Genomic DNA, 22,453 nt, shown 5'->3' on the forward strand with positions numbered 1-22,453 from the left:
GAGAGCCCCAACTTCTGTACAGCAGCGGGGGGGGGGGGGGCAGTGAAACCTTCCTGTCGATAGTGCCATAGTCTGAGCAGTCACTCAGAGATAGGCAGTCAAATTTTGTTCTCTTCTTGGGCAGTATCCACGCAGTTATGGCATCCTTCTAAATTGTTGACGGCACAACTTCAAGATTTGTTGCTCCTCAGAGCATGAAGGAACATAAACTTGTAGTCTCACACAAACAGTGGTTGTACTTGCAAGTCCCCCTGACCGCCCTAAGGACCAGCACATTATATTTTTTGAAAGTGTTAGGGGATAAAAATGCCAAGATCTGTCCTGACAGATGCACTAAGGGAGCATGGTGATTTCTGATGCGTGCCTCTTCAGGTCATTGAGTCCAGATCTCCCCTGGACACCATCATCGCTCTGTTGGGAGCCTGGCTGTGTGCATCCCCCAAGTCCATGTCGCAGAGTCAGGCTGGGTAACTGAGGAGCAAGCTGTTCATGGACATGCAGCTTGCCTACTGCCCTTCCCTTGCTCCTGCTTTGTAGAAAATGGCCCAGAAATAGACCCCTTGGTTTCAGAAAGGAAACTTCCTTCTGCTCAAGAGCAGCCCTGCTGAGAGGGACTTGGGGGTGCTGGTGGATGAAAAGCTGGAAGTGAGCCAGCAATGTGCGCTGGCCGCCCAGAAGGCCAACTGTACCCTGGGCTGCATCAGGAGAAGCGTGGCCAGCAGGGCAAGGGAGGTGATTCTGCTCTGCTCTGGTGAGACCTCACCTAGAGTACTGCGTCCAGCTCTGGAGCCCTCAGCACAAGAAGGACATGGAAGTGTTGGAACGGGTCCAGAGGAGGGCTACAAAAATGATCCGAGGGCTGGAGCACCTCTCCTATGAGGACAGGCTGAGAGAGTTGGGCTTGTTCAGCCTGGAGAAAAGAAGTCTGAGGGGAGACCTGATTACGGCCTTTCAGTACTTAAAGGGGGCCTATAGGAAAGATGGGGAAAATCTTTTTAGTAGGGCCAGCTGTGACAGGACAAGTGGTAATGGTTTCAAACTAAACCAGGGTAGGTTTAGACTAGATAGAAGGAAGAAATTATTTACCATGAGGGTGGTGAAACACTGGAACAGGTTGCCCAGAGAGGTAGTGGAGGCCCCATCCCTGGAAGCATTCAAGGCCAGGTTGGACGGGGCTGTGAGCAACCTGATCTAGTTAGCGGTGTCCCTGCTCACTGCAAGCGGGTTGGACTAGATGACATCTAGGGGTCCCTTCCAACCCAAACCAGTCTATGATTCTATGATTCAGGGAAGGTTTTCTAACTTCTAGCACCCTTTTTTAAAGGTGGATATTGTTCTGGTTTGTGACTACTCTGTAGCTGGTTGCTGTTCTCTGTGAACACTGGCTGTGCTGAACGCTGTTTAACTCTTTGTGGCTCAACGCAAGGGAGCCAGGCTGAGAGGAGGCTCTTTTGAAACCTCTTCAGAATTTTTGTTTTTCATTAACTGCAGACTCTAGACTACTCCTCTTGGGTGAGCATGACAATATAACCAGTCACAGCTTGTGGGTAATGACAGGGAGGACTGGAAACTAGCGGAACAGATTGGGAGAGCTTCACTGTGGAAAGAAGGGCAGCACTGTGTGTTTTGGCAGCTGCAATGCCATCAGTGCTGCTCCTCCAAATGTGTTGTACAACTACTCAGCCTCCTGAATACTCAGGTCTGCAAAAAGATCTGGGCGCTGACCAAAAGGGGGTTTTGGGAAGGTTTGCCTCCCCTGGAGAGTGACCACTCTCTAGCTAGTGAGCAACCACCAAGTATAATGGCAGGAAAGCCCTTCTGGGCTGCCCTCAGATTTCCCCAGTTACAAACTGGGAGTTGGTCCTTGGGCTCCGCCAGCTGAGGCAGTGGTTCTTGTGATGCTTAACTACAGCTGTGTAGCCTCACTTCACTGTATCGCCAGTAACACAGGGGTTTTCTAGGTTTAATTCCACTCATGTTTGTTTTCTCATGAAGGAAAAGGAAAGAATGATCTATGCCTGACAGTAAATTCAGTTTTGTAAAGAAAATGGTTCACTTTGGTTCTTCCCTTAAAAGACACTACCATTTTTTGAAGGGTGAGAGCATTCGCTTCACAGCTGCATCTCTGCCTCATAATATGGCTTAAGCAGAACATTCCATGAATTGTATCCCTGTTCAGCAGAACCCAACCATTACAATGCTCTTAAAGGGGAACAGCAAAAATGAATTGCTGGTTTGGTTTTAGTCTAGGTGCTGTACACACAGAACAGAACGTGAAATTGCCACTTAATTTTTTCGATGAAAATGGAGACTTGTGTTGGTAAATGGTCCCCACTAACTCTAATGTATTTGCAGAGTGATAAGAGTACATTAGTGTATGCTACATCAGCTTGACCAGCCACTTTGCCTTGGTTACTCAGCTGGCACAAATCACTGTATTGGAGCCAGGCAAGTTATGCCAGCTGTGGTGGTGTAGCTCAGGATATGTAAACATATCCACAAATGCTTCATTTGAGAGGACTGGGGAAAAGGTGCACCAATTACTCTTGCTTCTTCCTGATACTGGCAAGATCTGAGCAATACTGTGCTCCTGTGTTTCTCATTCAGGGTATGAATCTGATTGTAGGAGTGTAAACTGGGTGTAAATTACTATTTAAACATAATGGTCCCATTTAGCCTTTACCTTGAGCATGTGAAGTGACTGCACAGGCACCAGGCTGTAAAGAAACATCTGACACTTTTTCATGTTTGCCTGTGGAGTACCTAATGTGCTGTTAGAGTTACACAAATAATAAGGAAAAAATAAAGACCAGAAGGTAAATGAATCTGAGGCTGAACTGCAAGCACTGCACACACCTCATCTCAAAGGTGATAAGACTTGGCCATGGAGGGGTAAATAGTTAGGGCTTCAAGGTGCTATTCAGATAAAATCCTCTAGAAGTTAGTGTTCTGCCTGTGAATCTCAGACAGATTTTATTGTCACTATAGATCAAAAAATTATGATCTCTTTATAGTGACAACAGGCTGGAAAAACAGCTTTTAGTACAGGCATACATCTTTTGGGTTATTTGCTGGTAAGTAGAAGTAGTACTGAGATTGCAAATGTTGTAAAACACAAAGGTGATGACTTCTTGAAAAAAAACCAAACAAAACCTACCAACCCAAGAGAAAAAAAAACAAACAACAAAAAAGGTGTGCTGCCCACTATGAAATGAGAGAACAGAGCTCATTTTAAACAAGCTCAGCATCGCCTGCCCTTCCAGGGAACCAGTTGTTTAATGTAATGTTTTACTACATGCTTCCTGATAGGAGAGGAGGAACATTCCCAAATATAAGTTTGAAGGAATGTTTTTCATGTCTCGGGACGGCTTATGAGAAACAGTTATACTTCTGTAGTAATTGAGAGGATTGCAGAAGTTGTGGTGTCTGAAGGGACAAATGGGAACATCAGGATCATGTCAGAGCAAAGGGTCACCTAAACAAATGTTGCCTCTTTGGACTCCTTGCTCCTTTGGCCTGCCACAACTCTGCAGCCTCTCAAATTTGCTCTGCTGTGTCCTGGGGAAGGTGCAACCTCTTCAGCACAGCCCACCTGGTCATGCTGCACTACATAAATTCCTTTAAGCATAATAAAGAACAAACATGCATGTTATGAGGATATATTGCAGAAAAGGGGGGGAAAAAATAGTATCTTCAAAGTTGTAATTCTTGTGGGACCCCACAGATGGCCTTTCTTCACCAGTAAAGCTAACAGATCATTAGTTCCTCAGGCTGCCTAACTTTTAATCAGTTATTTACTGAAGTGATGACTTTCTGCTTTTCCTAATTTAATTTCTTTGAGCCTTTGAGGGATTGATGTCTTTGGAAAATCAAATGAGACTGCATCAACTTCATCCCCTTTGTCTATGTGCCTACTGACATCTTCAGAAACCATTTTTCAGTAAGAAATCATACGCTGCACTTGCTACTTAAGCTATTTCATGCTTCAGTTCCTTCTGAGCTCTTGGATAAATATCCTCTGGTCCCAATGAACCTGTTTTATAGCCTCTTCTGAACTTCAGCTGAATGCACAACCATTGAGGTACTATCCATTAAAAGAGTGTTTGTGCAGCAGGGGGGAAGCACGTTTCTGGTGGGAGAATTTTCTAAACTCTTCCACATTCACTGTGTATAAAAGTTCATTTACTTTATCCGCTCTGGCCTTATCTTCTAAGAATGCTTCTTTTGTGCCTTGACCATTCATTGTTGTACAGGCTTTCTAGCAGGCCTTTGGCTTTTGATGGCTTTGTAAAAGGATTTATTATTACTTTTTTTATGCTTTTCATAAGTTGAACTTAAACTCTTTGGCTTGCCTTGTTGTGTTTTTTACATTTAACCTGCCAGAGTTCATTTTCTTCTATTTTCCTCATTTGAACATGATGTCAACTTTTTAAAGGTCACCTTCTCCCTTCTGAAACCTCATCTAAAACACATGTTACTGATCAAAGCAATGATGCAGTAAGTTAAAGGTGAAGCCTCCGCTGGTCAGTGAAGGTTGTAGAATTAATGAGAGATCCAGACAGGATGGGAGAGCTGTGAGGTGGTCAGTAATGGAGCCTCAATAGGACTTAGAAACCAGTCCAAAACCGATTTTTTGCTTCTCTGTGTCAGCTCCTGCCTGGAAATGTGAAGAAGCTGCTGTTGCTTGTTATTGTCCTGAACACAGTGGGATAAAAAAAGAGAATTTGTAAATAAGCAGCATTGCATCAAAAAAAGTCCCCTTCATTTTTTTTCTTTCTAATAGACCCCAAACCCTCAAAACGGGGTTATCTATTTGGAAAAATATTAAAACTGTTGAGTGACGTCAGTACCATGTTTAAAGAGATGCCATACATTGCAACTGTAACACAATAGACTGAAGGAATGCTGATTTTGCAATACCGTAATACTGTGTTGAGAGACAAATGTAAATAAAAGTGTTATCTTGTAGTATAATTATATTAAGAGTATTGTTGCTCAGAATGCTGAAAAGTTCTAAAGCAGAGCATGCACATTAAAAAGTAGCATGAATAAGTTCAGTTCTGATGACTATAGAGATGAATTCCAACTTTTTAATCCAAAATCTACTAAGAATAGTTAAAAATAAAGGAGGGTTTATTTAATAGAATGAAGTTTGGCTAATCTGCATATAAGAAATTATTATCTCTCTGGACAAAACACTTGATGTGAAATGACACCTGTACCTACAGCACCCACGCACACGGACTCCACTTAAGACCACATAGAATAACATCAAGACTTTAATTTCAAGTATTTTGAAAACTTGGAAACGCATACTCATGCTTAGTGCGGATGGGACATTGCTTCACTTAAAAAAAAATAAAATAAAATGGAGTAAATGGCAATACCTTTTTACAAGCAGGGTTTAAGAGCTTGGTCTGTTACAGCCAAGTATTTCAGCAAATTATTTCTCTGTGAACAGCAATTGGCATAGAAATATTCCATAGCTGTGCTGCATACAAGGGTTTTATTTCCAACTTTTAATTCCCTGCTTTATGGCAGCTTCAGGTTGGCCTATAAAATTCACTTCAGTGTATTGTTAGGTGTGATGGGATTTACATAAATTTGAAAATTCCCTTACAGTAGTGCTTGGGTGATAATTAAGTTAGGTGACTTTTTTTTCCAATTGCCTTCTTTTATTGTTTGAGAACTAGCACACAGACTTTTATGGACCACAACTGAAAGTAGATAAAACTTTCTGGAATTGCAGCAGTGGCATAAGGTGGTAGCTCTACTGTCACATAAACCGCCATACAGTTATATTAATTGTGCTCTTTTCCACCACTGTGAAGCCATTCCTTTTATGGCACTGCTCCTCACAGCTCCTTGTAGTATTTGGATCCTTGGAGTATCTTGGAGTTTTGTTGGTTTTAACGCTTTAAAAAAGGATTCACTATTCATTGGTTTGGTGGTGAGAGGAGCAAAACAATGAAAAAAATGTTATTGGGCAGCTGATGATGCAGAAGTATTCTTTTGTTCTTGTTATACATACTGTCTTGGATGTAGTTCTCCACTAAATATGTGGCAGCAAACCCCCTGTCCCCAGGGGAAAGGTGTATTGGTCATTAAGGAGCTGCAGATGCTTACAGTGTGAGGTGGTACCTCTGCTCTGCAAACCCCATGATATATAGTGGCGTTATGGTTAATGTTGCAGGGAATTAGCACAACAGAATTCGATGTGAGTCCCTATGGAAGGAGAATGTGATAGTTACTTTAAGCAAAACTGATCTTGCTCCGTTGCACACATAGGTTTCATTCAGTACCAAGACATGTTCCTGTGTGGTTTGGCCAAGGCAAGGGATGCTGGCTCTGGCATCCTTATCTCTCCTGTTTCTTTTGCGATTGGCAGCAATCACCTGGATTTTGAATATGTGTTTTATGCTCCCTAAGTGTGGATGGTGTTTGGGTTTCTTTAGTCTTGTTGTTTTGCTTTAGTCCTTTTAAGTCCTGGGCAAAATTTTTGTGTTTCATGGGGTTTTTTTTGCCTTGCCTGTTCTTCTTCATCTGGTCCCCTAATGGTTAGGCTGGCTTATACTTCCTATCTGGCTATTCAAACCAAATCACACGCAGTTAATGTATATTGCTGTCTTTCATACTTGCATTCCCATTCATGCTTTGTTCATACCAATCTTGATATTTCTGTTACAAATCCCAAAAATACAATGCCAGTCATCAGTTATTTCTCAGAGAATAGGCAGAATTGAAGAAATGTGGGACAACCCAAGCCTTTCCAAAGAAGGGGTACAGAGGAACAACGGATTAAAAACCGATAAATTTAAGTCACTTCTAATTAAGGATTTCTACATACTCAAGCAGGAATTTACTTGAAGGGCTACCACTCTGAACATGTCTTCTTGATACCTGTCAGTACCAAGGGTTTAGCTTTCCTATCAAAACCATGTTCGTGTTTCTACATGCCTTTTCTCCCTTTTTCTCCTTATAGCCATGCAGATCAGGGCTGGGATCGCTTCCCTATCACACAGATAGCTCAGCTCCACATTTTCTCCCCTATGACTTTGCTATCTCTCAAGCCTGTTGTAAAAATGCTGCCTCTTCCAAAATGCTGCTGTTAAATTTACATTCCTTTGAACGCCTGACTTCCTGCCTCTTACAACATCTCTGACAAGATCCTCTGTCCCTCCTGCCTAGACCCTTGTCTCTCCTAACACAACTTGTAAATTAATGTTTTATAGAGGGACAAGGAAATAATGGGGTTTATTTAAAAAATTAAATGGCACTTTTAAACTTAGTTTGAACTATACAGAGCCAAAACCTCTACTAGAACTAAACTTCAGAGCTTGCTGGCTCCAGCTCAGTTTATTTTATTATTTCATAGCTCTTATCAGAGAATTTCAGAAGCCATCAGCTTGAAGCCCCAGTTTGATCTCTCTACTGAGCCTGCTGGCTGGGTTCAGTTAAGAGTGATTGTAAGCGATGGGTGAAGAATCAATAAAAAAATTTGCAGAAAAAAAAATTCAAGCAATCCAGAATGAAAATGGATAAAACTCTGTTAAAAAAAAAAGTTTCATATGTAGTCCCTAAGGAATTCAGAAGCATTCAGATCCCATAACAAGATATTTAACTATAAGGTTGAGGTATAAATATTTTTTAAAAATCACATAATACTTCTATTATGCGTTCTTCCTTAGCTAAACAATTCTTGTTTTGAGAAAGTAATTGCAAGACACTAAAGTCTGTTTATCATAAAATCATAGAATTGTTTGGGTTGGAAGGAGCCTTTAGAGGTCATGTAGTCCAACCCCACCTGCAATGAGCAGGGACATCTTCAGCTGGATCAGGTTGCTCAGAGCCCTGTCCAGCCTGACCTTGAATGTTTCCAGGGATGGGGCCTCCACCACCTCCTGGGGCAACCTGTTCCAGTGTTTCACCACCCTCATTGTAAAGAGCTATCCTGGTTTAGTTTAAAACCATTACACCTTGGCCTGTCACAGCTGGCCCTACTAAAAAGATTTTCCCCATCTTTATGTACTGAAAGGCCGCAATCAGGTCTCCCAGCAGCTTTCTCTTCTCCAGGCTGAACAAGCCCAACTCTCTCAGCCTGTCCTCATAGGAGAGGTGCTCCAGCCCTCGGATCATTTTAGTAGCCCTCCTCTGGACCCGCTCCAACAGGTTCATGTCCTTCTTGTGCTGAGGGCTCCAGAGCTGGATACGGGACTCAGAGTGGGGTCTCACCAGAGCAGAGTTTATTATGCGTTCCCAAGGCAGGAAACAAAAATCATGGCAGTTATATAGGGCAATTTCTTTTAGGATCCAGTTTAGGAAATTGTTTGATTCTTTTAAAGGACAAAGGTATGAGACCAGCATGTGCGTGACCACATACATAGTTTTAGTGTGTTCCTTTGACCTGAGAATATTAACCTGGAGCCTTCTGTGTCAAAATCGTTGAAAAACCTCAGATTTTGTTTTTTGGGGTTGTGTTTTTTTTCCTCCCAACTTGTGACAAGAGAACACGCTTGGCAAAAGGTATCTGCTATTTCGTTTACTTTATTATACATCAGGCTTATTTGAAAGAATGACTTCTACTACTCTTCTTGAAATCTGAAACACAATTGAGTTCATCCTTACATTGCATGTAATTCTTTAATTAGTATTTTTCACTCTATTGCCAAACAGTCAGGGAAGATATGAATTATCTTTATTAATGCAATTGAGATGATGGTATATAGATGCTGCCATTTTTAGTCACGTAGCTCAGCCGGGGCATTAACATACGTAGCTTTACACGGTCAAACAGTCACAACTTGGGTCTTTTCCAATCTAAGTGATTCTATGATTCTATGAATTTCCCCATAGTCTCAAAGGGTATGAAAACTTATGACGGTATAGCTACTGTATACAGCTTAACAAAGGTACTCCTCTCAGGAGAGTAATCTACTGCCTTTATAATAGACACACTACCTCCTGCAGTGGTGGCTGGCCATGTGCACAGTTGTACAGTTTCTTAGCACGGCTGCCATACACTGATTTGACCACAGGAAATGTTTCTGCTCTGGGCTTTGTCAGACTTAGTCATGGCTGTGTAAGAGACCTCGTAAAAGCCCTGTGGGGCCAATGCTCTAGGCTTTGCTAAGCAAAGCTTGCTAAACACTTCTACTCCTAGGACATCAAAACTTTCTGAACATCACCCATCAAGTCAGCAGGGGAGTGCAGACAGAAATGCAGAATTCCTGTACTCCAACAGCTGCTAGGCTATGTTGTTCTGGGTCTACAAAATAGCTTAAATCTGATAGAAGTTCATAGAGCATCCCATGGGGTGGCTCCGCTCCCGTCCCCCTCTATAGATCACCAGAAGGCATTTTCCCAGTGAATTCTTTATGCAGCAGAAATCCTGTCACAGTCAGGTAGTTCCTTTCCCAAATCCAAATAAAAACTAAGGCAACAAAACCCATTAATTTTCCAGCTGGTTCAGCTACCTGAGTGAGCTTAGTAGATAGTATATCACAGCCACCCTGCCATGAAGAAGAGCAGGGATGAGCACCAGAGGGTTGACTAGGCTGGGGTATGGGGAGTCAGCTTTTTCACTAGGAAAACAAGCTTGTTTTGAACAAAAGGAGCACAGCCTTAGAAATGGTGGTGTTAATGCTCCAGTGTGGCAGTGCCATTGCAGTATTCTTTGCTCTTCTGTATATTCTGTCTGAATACTAGAAAACCAAACACTCATGCATATAATTGTTGATGAGCATTGACATGCCATGACAATGTTCCAGTCAGTTTTACTAACCACCTGTGGGTGAGTGCTTAGGACCTCAGCTTAAAAAACACAGGCCAGAGGTCTGTGCTTTTTCAGCTGGCAAGACTTCACTTAGTGCCCTTCAGGTCTTTATGCCTTGGGTCCCTATGGGCAAAGCAAGGGTGCCAGTAATGCCACTTTTCAGGCATGCTGTGGAGGGCATCAGCTGCAGGTCAGGAGGAACTTGCATTTTAATTCATGGGTCATGATATACAAACAACTAATCGCTGTCAACAATCAGTTCATTGATGCTCTGAACAGTAAGGGGGTGGAATTTTCCAAGTTACTATGGACTTAGCTGTAATGCCTTCAGGCAGAAACTAGCAACTAGGAAACCAAGTATGTGGTGGAAAGTCCCAGCAAACTCCACCTGATAAAAGCATTTAAGCATGCTGAAATCTCAAGTAGGGAAGAGAGATGCTTGTGATCAGGCCAATTATAGTCTTGTTGCTCTTATTCTGCGCTATTCCTCCATGCGTGATGTGTCTCTGTATTTGGCCCTTGATTGTCTTCCCACTACAAGGCAGTAAACAAAATAAGTGGGGGAAAAAAACCTTCTCTCAGACTTGCAACACAACGTGTCAAGTAGTAGCACATCCTCTGCAACAGAGCAATGATGGCAGCACAAAACAGCAAGAACTGTAAAAAATGTGATAGCAGAACTGTATCTAAATTATGTTTAATATATTTAAATGGCTAATACATGCAAAGGAGATTATGCAACAATGTAAACTTATGCCTTAGTTCACTAGTAGAAACGCTGAATCTTAACTCTTCTTGGTTGGGAACCTTGGGATTAAATCTGGTTTAAAGCCACTTTTCTGAAGGAGTTCAGCAAGAAGATTTTTTGCTTCCAAAATACCCAATGTTGTCAGGATAATTTGGAATCAGAAGATCATATTTCTCCCTCAACTATAAAGAAACATCCAAGCTGTTCTTCATAAATTGCTTATTAAAACAAGAACGCAAATTCTTTAAAAATCTGGAAACCCAAGATGCTTAATTTGTCCTTAGTGCTAACAGACCTTAGTGTCACTGAATATTTCAGGGTTATTCTATAAGATGGGAAACAGTAGTTGGAAAGAGTTCTGACAAGTGCCTTTGCTTCCCATTTGCAATCCAGTAGGCTCCAAATGGGAGAGGTTGAGCCACAATCCCTGCAACTGCTATTTCTCTCGGCCCTTTCCCCAGCGTTTGCCTCTCCAGGGAAACTATTAGTTAATCATCCTGAGATCTCTTTCTTCGTGAGCCAAGAATCCTTGGCATGGAAACCTGCACCTGGCTATTCGCTTGAAGACTGGGGGAGGGAGAACCCATTCTCCTGCTAGTTGTTCTGTATCTTGGACACATCTTTCTCTTGTGATATATTCCCTCCGACAGATGTGACCATCAAAAGGGCTGATTTGAGTGACCCAACTCATCTTCATCCCAGAGTTGTCAATCCACAACTAAAGCTCCGACTTGGCCCATCCAAGGCTGTAATACTGAATGCTTTTACCTATTTGCCCAGCAATTTTATTAGTCTTCATTAAAGAATATTTCTTCCCTTACCCTTGCTGGTGTCCCTGCCTGTAACTCTGAAAAATCTCTTCTGCTAGCAAAACTACAATCAATTAACTCCTAGTGCACGTCAGTAAGGGATCCAAATTGTATATAGCAAATAGAGATATTTTTAAAAGTATGCTGATGACATGTGTTTGCCAAATATTAGTCCAGCTAGTCTACAACTTGATGACTGAATACTACAATGATTTTTAACCTGGTGTCTCAAAAGTTCTCACAAATGCCTATTTAACCTTCTTCCATCAAATTGACTTGGCTGCTGCAGAACGGCAGCTGCATGGCCTCCTTCCCCCAGGAGACTCTTGGAAGTGCCCACCAGATGCGATAGCAAGCCTTGGCTCTGACCTACTTTGACGGTTTTCTGAAAGAATTGCTTTTACAATGCTGGATTGCCTTATTTCTTCTAGTGCAAATTCGGGGGGGGGGGGGGGGCGACTGCTCTGTCTAAAATGCTGATGTTCAAAATAAAAGTTGAGACAGCATAGATAAAGGTGGGAGACTGTGGTGCTGGGATGCTATATTTATACCTGAAGATATCCAACGCTGGTGCCACATGCATTAGTGAACTTTGAAATGCAACACTGGAATGAGAGCTGTTTTCATGCTTGGAGAGGCAAGGGGCGTGAAGGCCTCCGGTGGAAAAGGTTGCCATGTTCAATCTCATCTAAGAAACACTTTTTTAGATATTATTTAGCAGTTCTTGTTGCTTTCTCTCCCTGCTCCCTGCAAAAAAATAAGTAAAAGCTGCCTTGTTCTAGATGCTTTCTCTGCTTTGTGAGGAGGGAAGAAATTTCCATGATTTATTTAAAGAAAACCACCCGGCATGCCCATGTGCTCGGGTTTCCATCTCACTGTGGAGGCAAATTACCAGTCATCTATCCGGGTGACGGATGGAAGAGAGTTTTCTGCTTACGCTTGCATGCACTGCTCTCTTTCCCCAACCCAAAAGCAGTTTAACTGCCCAGTAGAGACATGGGTTAATTTAGGGGCACTGCCCCCAGAGCAGGTGAGAATTAGGTTACCACAGAATAAGGCTCTGAACTGCGATGTTATATGGCTGAAAATGTCCTCCTTAACAAATGCCAGTGAAATAGCTTGAGCTCCTCTGTGTAGGGGAGGAAAATAACTTATAGCCAATAACTAACAACTGTGATTCCTTTGCTTCTCAGCGCTTCCATTATCCAAACTTACTTGCCAAATAACTGCTATGAATAATGCTTGGTCTGTAGATTTTTTTCCAATAATTTCCAGTAATAAAAACACTCAAATTTTGAACATTTATTAAATACAGAGGTTACATGGCATTCACATTCTCCAGTTGCACATAACTCTTAGAGAGCAGGCTTGCCAGTTCTAGGTTTCTGATTACAAAATTTATCTTACCCAGCTCTTCTGCTTGAAAGGAAATGTGTAACATTTGCTCCCTCTCTAGTTAGTAGTCAGGAACATTCCCGATTTACCACTGCCTTCACGGGCTCTCTAAGGAGTATCAAGGTTGCCGAGCAAATGGTTTTAAACATTCTGAAAGTTTATTCTTGAAAGTCTTTAACTACATTTGATCATCTTACTTCAAATGAAAGATACTATCAGCAGATGTAAGCTGGTAGATAATTAAGCAAGAGGAAAAGAATGCTGAAGTGATAATTAGGTATTTCACTTGGAGTAGAAAATCAAAATTAATGTATGCTTAGAGAAATTAGGGTTCATGCTGATCCTGCACATTGATGCAAACATCTTTGCTTCAGCCTTTCAACTGCCCTCGAGTATTTCCAAGTTCTCCTACAAAACTGAAGCGGGAGCTAAAGGCAGGGCTGCCTGGCCTTGGGGCCCGACCGGAGTGGCCTCTGCCATGCAGGCTATGGGGGCTGCGGCCGCCGGCTGGCCGGGAGCAAAGGTCTGCTTGAGCAGCTCCAAGGTGACTCTTTTCCCAGCACCTACCTTTCCTTTAAGTCTTTAAGCAAAAGGTCTTCCCCTCATGCTGCATAATATTGAAGTAATCTAAACTACTTTAGGCTTAAAATTCCTAACTGTTAAAGAATTATTTCAAGCACATGAATGTAAGTCCACCTAAAAGCTCAAACGCACATCAAACAGAGAGCACATTTTTTCTGAAGTCTGTAGTTTTAAAAGAAAATGAAATCAGGTCTGTTTCTATGTGGCTGAACTTCTATGTGATAGGCTTTTTTCAGTGTACAGCAAACTCTCCAGTCTGTGTACGCTAGTGATTAAAATATCTACAGTATGATAAAATGTGATCTCATATCCTATTTGAGTGGCCAAGTTAAATTAGAGGCAATTAGGACTAATTTGGCTTCTTCCTAAGATCATAAATGTGCAGATGAAAGCTCTGATTAGAGAGCAAGGAGTATAGCTTTATTTGATTTTTTTTTTTTTTTTTGGCTTTGAATGGCTAATGTGTGCTTACCTTTGAAGATCTGAATTACTAAAATAACAGGAAAATAATAAAAACATCAAAGTTAAATTGATTTTAAAGATTAAATGGATGAATTAAAGTGAAAAGGTACAGATTTTTTAACTTGCAAGTGGCAAGAACTATCGGTATTTCAAAATACCTCAATATCAAACCTCTTGTAATTATGCTTTGTGGCATAAAACGCATGAAACAGAAGAAAGTTCTTACATTTTCAGGTCTTGCTCTTGTAACCCAAGGAAGCAAAATAACTTTCCATTTCTAACAGGGATCCCTGTAAACCAATGGGAAATTCCTTCTAATCCTATGTCCCTGAGATGAATTGTGTTTTATCTCAAACACTTTCAGTCTATTTTTTTTCAGCTCTAGCCTTCATGGCTCTAGACTTTCAAGCACTTGTTCAGCAAACAAAATAGAGACATAACCTTTGGTCTCATTTTGAATACAATTTTACACTTAGGGGTGGTCTATGCAAATCATTGTTGCTATTCTTCTAAGGTAGATTATTCATACTTCCTAATATACAACGTATGTGCGTGTATACACATGTATGAGGCTGCACCTGATTTCTGTAGCCAGAACACAGTGACATCTAACTAGAGACTAGAAAAAGAATGCAATATTTATAAATAAGTCTGGCTCTTTGCTGTGGAAAAAGCCTGTCATAGAAAAAAAAGACTTTAAAAGAATGTCATAGTGGAGTTAAATGGCAAGTTTCTGCCTGTTGAGCAGGTTGGTCGTATTAGGTGAAGGCATTTGTCTATATTATTTGTTTTAAAAGCAGGTTTACTAAAATGGTCCAACCCTTAGGTCTCCAGGCACTCAGGTGAACTGCTGGGCTTTCTCAAACAGGCGTGACTTGTGTCTTGCAAATTTTAAACCTGTCTGTCACCTCTGCCCAAGTGAACTGATGAAGAGAGAGAATAGAAAAATGGGAAGACATCTGGCTTCAAATGCCATTGGCATCTAGCTAAAGAATGTGTCTTTTTCTAGAGAAACTAAGAAGCAAATATCATTTATTTTCAAAAAGAAAAACAGTTTAATAGCCCAAGCATTGATTTGGCAGGCAGGTGGTTAGGAGGCTGTATCAGTGCACTACATGGAGTGGTGCCACCTCTGTAGAAGGCACCGATTTGGTCTGTTTATTCCTTTATTATTAAGACAGGGCTGAAGGTGGTCAGACTGGTACTGGTTCTTCTAGAGAGGTTTTTATAGAGATCTATCTCAGCCTAATTAGGCTCAAACTACTTATTAAACTTTCTATTTGTGTATTGTCATCTCATCTGGATTGAGAACAGTCTCCACTTATGCTGTTGAATTCAGGTCATTGTGAAGAAAAGAATGTAAGGTTAGGACCCTGGTAGGTACCAAGATAGGTACCTAAATTAGTTATTTTACTTCCAGGAAAATCCTAAAATCCAATATTTTTAAGCACAATTGGCCTAGGTCCCCCCTTTAGAAGGCAATCTAGTGTCCTTAATCACAGTCCTCCTAGCTTTGGGAAAAGTCTTATCTTCTGAAGCTTATGTGTTCATATTTTTTTTATCATCTCAGTTTGGTCAAGCTTTAGTGATGCTTTATCTGAGCTGCTTCAGACAGTTTCTGCACATGGAGCCTCTTGATCTGTTTGAAGATTTTTTTTTTTTTGGTTGTTGTTCTGTTTAAGAGTAAAATTTGTGTTAACTGTGTGTCAGACACGCATAACCGGTGCATTGTCCTTCTAGGTTGTTATTGATTGCTGATAGATTGTACCTTGATTGGCTGTTTCCCAAAGTATTTAGCCTTCAGTCATAAAATTTTCTGCAATGTTATTACTGACTGACTGGCCAGCTAGGAACACCAAAACCTGTATTACTCACTGGTATTTTGGCAAGCTGCTTTTCTCAGTCGCAACATATTTATGTTATGTGAGAAATAATTCATGTGCAGAAAAAGACAAATGTAGTAAGCAAATGAAAATGTTTGTTTTCCACCCTAATCTTTCTCAAGATCCAGTATCGCCCACCTACTGGGCTGGAAGGATCTGCCCTGCAGCATTCGTTCATGCTCATTTAAAAAGGAGTAATGAGGAAGGGAACAAAAAACCCACTGCATAGAAGTGGAGGAAGGAGGAGGTGAGCATGATATGCGCATTACAGACAGAGCAGAAAAGTGGTGCCTTTGGGAGGCTTGAGGATTTCTTCCTTTGAGGTGCAATTGAATCTGTGTCATGTTACTTGCACGGTAATGAGTGCCTCCTGAGGGTTAAACACAGAGTCAAGAAAACACGTAAGAGAGACTCAAGTTCTCTTGATGTCAGTACCAGACTTAAATTAATCTATCCCTGAATTGGATAGTGAGCAGAAACAAGGGAACATTAGAGCTCAGTTGATTCCCTTTTTTGACCTCAAACATACCCATTTGACACCAAAAGCGTACAAGGCGTAAGTAATACCTTTTTCTTAAAAAAGGACCCCAGATGGTCAGATTGTCTTATTTTTGCAGTGCCTTTGAGGAGCTCATAGAGAAATTAGGGGTTACTTAAGATGCTTGTTAGCTTCATTTAGCTTTGGAGAGAGCCCTAATGCAAAAATAATGTGAACGCTCCCACCGGTTTGTTGCCTGTTGTCTTCTGAGGATGTAAGAAGCTCGGGGGTGTGTGTGTGTGTGTACATACAGCAGACATGTAGCCTACTAGTTTTGAACTGTGTATGTGAATTGCAAATATGTCTTCTGAGAGTGAGGAAACTTGGAAAGAATGAGGTCATTGTACATAATAAATCCCCCATATGCTTCTCTTCTGCCCTACAGCCCACAAGAGAAACATTTCAGAGAGGGTTACTTTATAATTTACATTCCTATTGTCAAAACTGGGAAATGAAGCACAGATATGGTATGAGGAATGGCTTGTTCATTTTAAGTGGAAGAAAAAAAAAAATTTGAGATATAACTGCCTGGAAAACAAATTTGAGGTTTATTAAATCAACTGTATTTAAAGGGGGTGAGACTAGAGGTAAGGACGAAAGAAAACTTACATACAATATATTTTTTACTGCCATACATAGCATCTGTGCAATACCACAGGTGTTAAATTAGCCACAGGAGGGCTCTCCTGTTCTTCACTTGAAGAAATATATTAGTAGGAACTGTGAAAACTGCAGAGGAAAAAACAAATTTATATTCCCCTAACAAGAGTATCAGGCATACTGCCCTGGCTCACAAGGCATACTCTGCTTGCAACTATCATTTAAAATGTGGCATTAGCACAGTAACTGCATGCTTCGCTTCTTCATATAAAAATAGTCATTAAAATACTGTCACAAGATCAAGTAGTTCCTGATCAAGCAGGAAGGGGGGAGGACTCCAAGCTGCAAAGAATTTCTCGTCTATCTGGGCACTGCGCACGGGCTGGTGTTTAGTTATGAGAGAATGGTAATTACATATGGACATTTGTACCTCTGGCCCCTTGCCCACACAAGGATTAACCACACGTTGACATCTGGAGTTATACAGCCTCCCAGGGCTGTGTTGTGGCTAAGCAACAGCCTGTTATAGGAAGTCTGAGGAAGAGCTCTGCATGCTGGCAGCTCCTGCAGGATTTCTACTTACAAGAGGCAGAAGGTCCCCAGGGGTGCCAAGAGTAACTTACCGAAGTATCTGATTGCCTCGCCGTCCTGCAGTTAGTCTCGCAACGGCCTTGGGAAGCAGGCAAGGAATAATAGCCTCATTTAACCAGTGGAGAACTGAGCAGCCAGATTCAAAGAGGGATTAACACACTCAAGTCCAGAGTCGTGATCCAAATCTTTTGCCTGTTCCCTCCCAGCAGCAGCCTGGTCCTAAATTCAGTGGAGGCCTGCACTTTCTGTCTGCAGTTCCAGAAATGCTGTGGGCTGTGCAAATACTAGTGGGCTCCACCTGAAAGGCTCTGTAAGCTAAATGGAGTGGCATCCCTGACTTCCCAAAGGGATTTTCAGGTCTAGGATCATCCATCCCACTTAATGGTTAACCCTGTCTCAGTTTTGGCCTCTGACAGTCTGCTGCTTCTCAAAGAAGGCACAGAAAGGGTATGGGGGATAGCATGTGTCTGAAACTTTTCTAATAAGCAGCTTGGAGGCTCCTAGTTTTGCACTGGAGAGAATTTAGTGGACACAAAACAAGTTGTGCACTTAATCTTAGGGCAAGAAAAAGCTTTCAGAGCTTCTCTGTTTAGCTCTATAGGAATAGATATTTGGATACTCACAAAGCAGTTGCATACCTTCTGCTCAAGGTTTGAGCTGGAGTTGTTGTGGACTACAATTTTTATCTTTTGTGGTAGCCCAGTGGCTACTAAGAACACTTGCCTGTGCATATGGGAGAATTGAGTTCACTTCCATCAGTCTCTCAGCTTTCTTTTCCTACAGAAAGACCCTAATGCCAGGGTAAGTTTTGTTCTTGCTAATTTTTGCTCTTGACATAGCATTTATTCTTGAAACTGTCACTGTGTGGGCAAGAACATTGAATTCAAGACTTAGACAAGCAAGATGGAATTTTGTTTCTGTAGGCAGAGGTTAAAGCGGTCCTTTGGGGGTTGGCTTAAAGTCCCATTTGGCTCTGCTTTGTGAAAGGCTGTAAAAAAATGAATGATGTTTCTGCCTCAGCTGAATCTGGACAGGGATGATGATCGCTTTTCCTAAAGAGCTCTCCCAGGTTTTTTCCTTGCTAGAAGCCTTGCTGGAAGTTCTTGCTCCCAATTAGGGAAAGGAGTGCTTGGTTGGATATGAAACCTCTGGAGAGGGGAGAAGCTCACATGGAGTCCCGTGTTTCATTATGCTGGCTTTCGGCGAGCTTCAGGGAGTTTCCCCCTCGGTGGGTTTCTTGTGTCCCTGTCTTTTGGAGAGATCTGGTTTCTCTTATACAGGACTGCTAAGTGCCCAGCTAGGGATTTAAATTTCACTTTGATGCACCACTAAACACAGTTTAGCTTTGAAGCTTTTAGGTCTTTTACTGGTTCAAGTCATTAACATATGGGCATAGCATTAATATAGTAAGGCATTGCATCTGGTTTCCAGCCATTTACCACAGCCCTGGCTTGTCCTTCCCACCCGTGGCATTCTCCTTCTTCCATGTCTTCGCTCTGCTAACCAGAATGAGAATTACCTTTCCTGTAAGTCCCTTATGTTACAGTACACTTCAACAATTTAATTCCCTAAAGATCAGAATCTGTAACATTGTTGTCTTTTTTAAATGCCTTTTCCCAGAAAAGGAGCTCATTTATTCTTAAGAGTATGTTTAAATGCAGACTGCCCCAGTGGTTTCCAAATATTGCTGAAGGACTTTTCTTCTGGTAATCTTGCCATCAGAAAGTGTCTGGATCAAAAAGATGCAGACTCTAGATCTTTTCACTCACTCTCCTTGTCAGGTAGCATAATTTTCACTTGTCGGTGAAAGCTGGATTAGTGATTCTCTCCCTCTTTCCTTGTCAACGCTTGTATGTTTGAAGTGTCAGCACTTCAAAGTCCTTGCTTGCCATAACTGTTTTCCTTGCATTAGCCAAAGCTTTAAACCACTTTTCTTCTCTGCCTTTTCAGTTTCTGATTTGCCTTAATGAGACTTTCTGTTGTATTTATTGTCGCACTAAACATTCAACTCCAATTCTGCACCTTTCCCAACACATTCATTTTTAGCCTGTCTTTCATGATGTTATTTCCCTACCTCCCCCTTGTTCAGGTGAGGTTCACCTGCTTCAGCAGTAGTATTAGTCTTCCAAAGTAATCAGGCTTGGGCAACATGAGATTAATGATGGAGACCGTGAAAAAAGGAAGAGGAAGGAGAGAACAGAAATGCTCCCTGTCTTGTTTGAAAAGATACAGTGTTTCCTTTGCTGCTGCTGTTCTAACTTCATGACCTAAGCAGTACCATTTGCTCCTAAGTATTCCTCTGGCACCTCTTTAGGCTGTTGAATCAAAATAGTCATTGCCACTGCCATACTCTTCTCTGTCAATTAATACCTTTAGAGTTTCTGGCCACAGTCTTCTCTAAAATGACCCAGCTACAAGTTTTAATAATGTGAGGATGTTTTTGGATCTCAGTTATGAGGAATGGCTATTTTCTAATGTTCCATTCGCTGGAGCCTAATTTTGATATTTAAGCTGCTTTTTAGAGTACTGGAATAAAAGCACCTGAAATTCTTGCTTAGTTCAACATAGTCTGCTGCTTTTCTTTTTAGTGCTGTGTGGTGTTCTAGCTGTCTGGATAAACCTGAGGTCCATGACACTGCAAACCATTTGGTGCTTAGAATCACCTGCTGTTTGTGGTATGCCGCACAAGCATTTATTTCCTTCTGCATCAGCCACTGACGCACAAAACTGTAAGAAAATAAAGCTGAAAAAAAGCTTGGCAAGTTATAGAGTCGGCTCTCCCACAACATTCCTGACTGTCTCTTAAAGACTTCCCGTGATGAAGATCCTGATCCTGTCAAAGCCAATCATCACAGTGCTTTAGTAATCAGAGCATTAAAAAGTCTTTCTGAAGTTCAGTCAGCTCTCGTTTCACCTCAGGCCAATAATATCCTGTCCTCTCTGCTACAAACATGGAGAATAGGCTGCTTTTTGAAGACTCTTAGCGTAGTCCTCCTCAGTGTTCTTTTCTTTAGAAGAAATGATTCCACTTTTTTTTTTTTTAGGTCATGTTTTCTCATCATCCTTGGGATATTTACCCCCCCACACACACACTCCACCCTTGAGTGCAAGGGGCAACAGGACACAGCAGTTGGGAGTATTAACCTAAGAGATGCTTCCAGGCCTTTTCCTTGAAAACGTGGTCATGTTGACCTGAATGTGGTCTCATGTTCAGCTCATGATCCAGTGTCATCCACAGGAGAGCTAGGGCTAGCTAGTTGTTTTGCAGCTGATTAGATCCTTTTAAGTGTGAAAGCTTGCATTCATCCCAGCTTTTCGTGGTTGCTTTGAATTATGATTTTGTCTTTCAGCATCCTCCTAGTCCTTCCCATCTTTGTCATCTACAGATTTGTTACCTTTTTTGTATCTATTTCTTCTTATTGACTATAACGGGGAACCCAGTTCAGCCATAGCTGTCCAAATTGGAGATGCCTAAAGGTCAGGTAAGTTAATTCTCACCTGAAAGATGGATGGTTAAATTTAGCCCACATAGAAGTAATTGACACCATAGTTATTACTGAGTAAGTCAATGTAATAAATACATGCCTAACCACCCACTCCAAAAAAGGATCAAGCAAAAAAGCAACACATCAAAGCTAGTTGACTTTCTATATTCCATCAAGTGGAGGCAAACACTTGGATAGGTCTGAGAAGATGCAGTTTGTTTCTTCACCTAAGAGCCAGCAGTCTTGCAAAGGGCTGGGATGAGGAGGGGTGAACAAGAAGATATTACAAACCATTATTAAGACTGCGCAGATTGCCAAGGGGAGACTTTCAGGTCCCTCAGCAATGGCAGTGCAACAACCCCTACTCCCACTGGCACACTGGTAGTACCGTAGCAGATACTTCAGCCTGCACTGGTTCAGTGAAAACGTCACCTCTTCTCCCTGGGTTTCTTTTTTCCGAACATGACATGAAGTTTCAGATTTCCTGCATAAATATTACATAGGCCTTAGAAATTATTTATAGCCAGTGCATTTGAATTCAGAACCAGCTGTAGAAATAAATGTCCAGTACTTCAGAGGCAGTTTTACTTGTAGCAAATACAGATTAAATATGCATTTTGCCAGTTTGTCACCTCTCAAAAACATAAGAAAAAGTGATAAATGAAATTATTAAGTTCCAAGCATGATATCAAAGTGCCTGAGGTTTGCTTACTTGCAGCTGTATATAAGTAATCAAAAGGATGGGTACCAAAATAAAGACTCTCACTATACCTCCATTATAAATAGGGATTATTTTTTTTTTTTTTGAATCTTACCATTGATTTGTAAAGACTGAGTGATTTGGAGGGAAGGAAGTAACTTGTGAACATCCTGTACTCAACCAGAGTCTGATGTTCTTTTGACTGTATCAGCCCCTTGAAGGGGGTAAGGAATAAGCTCAAGAAAAATGGGAAAAAATATATTTGTCTGCATATTTAAATTCACCATGGTTCTGCCAAGACCAGCAAGTAGTGTGCCAGACTGGGAACAAGAGAGACATGGTGCTGCAGAAACTTTACGTTGTCCTAAAATCACTGAGGGCGTCAAAACAGACTGGGGAAAATGCCTTACATAAGAGAACATAATTTTTTTTTTTTTTTTTTTTTTTTTTTGCCCTCTTCCAAGCTGTGGCAAAGTGGATATGTTAGTGGGGAGAGCACAGGGGAGAAGGGACTGATAGAAACTGCGAGGTATTGTTTGGGGCTTTGAAGCTGTATATGACAATGAGAAGCAAAACTTTATGCAGACTGCTGAAATACTTTTACATGGTGCCTGGAAAATAATGTATATGTTCTCATTGTTGTTATTATCCAAATGTAGCTTTACAGTTTTTCTGAGTCTTCAGAGAAGATGATTCGGGAACAAAATTGACAGTTTTGGCTCTTTGTTTCACATAAACAATGGAAAGGCACTGCTTGCTCCATATTTTCTTGAACAGGACTTATTGCAGGGCATTTTTTAATTCTATTGGGATACAGTTATTTACAAAAATTAAAAAATACTGCTGTCAAAGCATTACCCATTACTTAAAGCTGAAAACCTATTTGTG

The sequence above is a fragment of the Egretta garzetta genome, unplaced genomic scaffold (assembly GCF_000687185.1).
Source record: "Egretta garzetta isolate BGI_Z169 unplaced genomic scaffold, ASM68718v1 scaffold166, whole genome shotgun sequence".
In the NCBI taxonomy this organism is placed as follows: Eukaryota; Metazoa; Chordata; class Aves; order Pelecaniformes; family Ardeidae; genus Egretta; species Egretta garzetta.